The 3,747-nt window shown below is 39.9% G+C and overlaps 1 long non-coding RNA gene across 3 annotated transcripts in view; it reads right to left on the reverse strand.

Annotated features, from left to right (window-relative positions):
• Positions 1 to 3,747, reverse strand: part of LOC102984765 (uncharacterized) — a 29,803-nt gene that overhangs the window by 19,011 nt on the left and 7,045 nt on the right. The gene's annotated exons all lie outside the window — the stretch shown is intronic.

The following is a 3,747-nucleotide window of genomic DNA, read 5'->3' on the forward strand; positions in this document are numbered from 1 at the left end:
CCCCTGCATCGGCAGGTGGACTCTCAACCACTGCGCCACCAGGGAAGCCCCTCTTTTCTGTATTTTTGGCCCTGTTTCCTGTTCCTCTCCCTGCTGAAAAAGTCTATCCTATGTAAGTGCTCACATCAAGGACCAGGAACTTCATCAGCTCAAAGTGTGTTTGACTACTATCCATGCAGGCTACCAGTGTTTAGGAAAAAACTATGTGCGGGTGCATTCATGCATATATGAACTGGAAGGTTAGGAGGACTGATGGTCTAACCTGTTCCCGTGCTAGAACTCAGCCCCAGCCTTCCTTGATATCCAGCTATTCCCCTCAACTAATTCCATAAGGTGCTTTCTCATCACCCCCAACCAAGCATATAGAGACTGGCCCATATATAATTTCTATATGTAAATCATCAGAACTCACTAAGATATTCTTACTCCCTTCTGTTTTTGCAGCTCAGCTTTGGCATGGTATATATGTATTTTCTAGAGGGGTTAGGAAGTTGGGAAAAAGAATTAGTAGAGTAGGAGCCCTGAATTTGTAACTAGGTCATGGAGATTCTAATCCAATTCAATCACCACCCTTAAATTGCTGGACGTCCTTGGGTAATCTACTATACATCTCAAGACCTCAGTTTCCTCACTTCTAAATGAGGGGGTTAGGCCTGATGTGCTCTAAGATCCTTTCTAGCTCAAACAAAAAATCCCTCTACCACTGAGAATGTATGTTTCCTCCCTCAAATCCAGATTTGATTCTATCCTCTTAGGGTACCTTTACAATCCTTTCTTACCTATCCCAATAGCTCAGATGTGCTACCGATGAGATTGTTAATCTGTCCTTATTTTGTAGACATTCTTCAGGCACTTATGCAGGTGCCCTGGATCTCCCCAACTAGTGTTTCCCATTGGTTTAACCACCTGATCACCTCCTTTGGGGCTGTTGATATTGAGGTGTCTTGGACCCACATTCTCCCTAACGGCACTAAGGTGGTAGCTGAGAGGAAGTGAGTCTGCGGGGGAGGAGGCAGGCTGGAACCCTGCAGTGTCTGGGGTCTGCACAGAGTGCTGAAGGAGGGGATGTGGAAAGAGGAGGCCAAGGACCTGAGTCTGGTTCCTGGGCAAATGAGAGGGCCAGGGGAGTCGAGGAGAGAGGGCTGGATTTGAGAGTATGGGTTCTGTTGCCACTTCCTCAGATTGGCGTGACCAAAAGGAAGTGTCTGGTAGTCAATGAACATCATGGCTCAAGAGGGCAGCCACAGATGCAGGGAGCTCTATCCTGTGGGCCTAATTAGCTCAGATGTGTGTGTGTGCAGGTGGGGATGGCAATGAGTGGAAATTAGCTGACCAAGCTGCAGAGGTGGCCAAAAAAGCAGCAGGTATGCGCTTCCCTGGGATGGTCATCACTGGAGCAGAAAGAGGAAGAACAGTCAGCTAAGGATTGTGCTGTATCTACACTATGAACGGGGAGATTTAAACAAAGATGGAGAGAGGAACAGCAGGGAGGTCCAAAAGTGAAAAAATACCTCAGTAGCCCTGAGTGCTCCTCATTTCTAGACTTAGCACAGTGAGTTCCAAGGAAATCCAGATCTGGGGGATGTAAAGAAGGAGTAGGTGAAGAATAAAAGGAGCCAGTCCTTTATTTGTTTAGTCTTGCTTCCCCCAACTAGCAGTTTCTTGATTATGCATATGGGTCATGTCTTCTTTGATTGTGCCTGACACTGGCTTGGGTATGTGATAGATCAAGACTACATTCCATCAAAAAGGGAGATAAAGAATTACTATTGTTAAAATGGCCACACTACCCAAAGCAATCTACAGATTTAATGTGATCCCTATCAAATTACCTATGACATTTTTCACATAACTAGAACAAATAATCCTAAAATTTATATGAAACCATGAAAGACCTAGAATTGCCAAAGCAATAAAGCAGGAGGCATGATCCTCCCAGACTTCAAACAATACTACAAAGCTACAGCAATCAAAATGGCATGGTTTTGACACAAAAACAGACATATGGACCAATGGAACAGAATAGAGAGCCCACACACCTATGGTCAACTAATCTTCAACAAAGGAGGAAAGAATATACAATGGAGAAAAGATGGTCTTCAAGTGTTGCTGGGAATGCTGGACAGTCATATATAAATCAGTGAAGTTAGAACACTCCCTCACACCATACACAAAAATAAATTCAAAATGGCTTAAAGACTTAAGTATAAGACATGATAACATAAAACTCCTAGAAGAGAACATAGGCAATACATTCTCTGACATAAATCGTAGCAATGTTTTCTTAGGTCAATCTCCCAAAGCAATAGAAATAAAAGCAAAAATAAACAAATGGGACCTAACCAAACTTATATGCTTTTGCACAGCAAAGAAAACCATGAACAAAATGAAAAGACAACCTACAGAATGTGAGAAAATACTTACAAATGATACAACCAACAAGGGTTTAATTTCTAAAATATAGAAACAGCTCATACAACTCAATAACAAAAAACCAAACAACCCAATCAAAAAATGTCAAAATGGCTTAAAGACTTAAGTATAAGACATGATAACATAAAACTCCTAGAAGAGAACATAGGCAATACATTCTCTGACATAAATCGTAGCAATGTTTTCTTAGGTCAATCTCCCAAAGCAATAGAAATAAAAGCAAAAATAAACAAATGGGACCTAACCAAACTTATAAGCTTTTGCACAGCAAAGGAAACCATGAACAAAATGAAAAGACAACCTACAGAATGTGAGAAAATACTTACAAATGATACAACCAACAAGGGGTTAATTTCTAAAATATAGAAACAGCTCATACAACTCAATAACAAAAAACCAAACAACCCAATCAAAAAATGGGCAGAAGACCTAAACAGACATTTCTCCAAAGAAGACATACAGATGGCCAAAAGGCACATGAAAAGATGCTTGACATTGCTAATTATCAGAGAAATGCAAATCAAAACTACAATGAGGTATCACTTTACACCAGTCAGAATGGCCACCATCAAAAAGTCTATAAACGATAAATAAATGCTGGAGAGGGTGTGGAGAAAAGGGAACCCTCCTACAGTCTTGGTGGGAATGTAAATTGGTGCAGCCACTATGGAGAACAGTATCGAGTTTAGTTTTCCTTAAAAAAGGAAACTAAACAGTTTTAGTTTTCCTTAAAAAACTAAAAATAGAACTACCTATTATCCAGCAATCCCACTCCTGGGCATATATCCAGAAAAGACAGAAACTCTAATTCGATAAGATACTTGCACCCCAATGTTCATAGCAGCACTATTTACAATAGCCAAGACATGGAAGCAACCTAAATGTCCACTGACAGATGAATGGATAAAGAAGATGTGGTGTATATATACAATGGAATATTATTCAGCCATTAAAAAGAATGAAATAATGCCATTTGCAGCAACATGGATGGACCTGGAGATCATCATACTAAGTGGGGTAAGTCAGACAGAGAAAGACAAATACCATATGATAACACTTATATGTGGAATCTAAAAAAAATGATACAAATGAACTTATTTACCAAACAGAAACAGACTCAGAGATGTAGAAAACCAACTTATGGTTACCAAAGGGGAAAGGGGAGGGGGAGGGATAAATTAGGAGTTTTGAACTAGCAGATACAAACTACTATATATAAAATAGATAAACAACAAAGACCTACTGTATAGCCAAGGGAACTATATTCAATATCTTGTAATAAACTATAATGGAAAGAATATGAAAAAGAATATA

Source organism: Physeter macrocephalus, chromosome 1 (assembly GCF_002837175.3).
Source record: "Physeter macrocephalus isolate SW-GA chromosome 1, ASM283717v5, whole genome shotgun sequence".
Classification (NCBI taxonomy): domain Eukaryota; kingdom Metazoa; phylum Chordata; class Mammalia; order Artiodactyla; family Physeteridae; genus Physeter; species Physeter macrocephalus.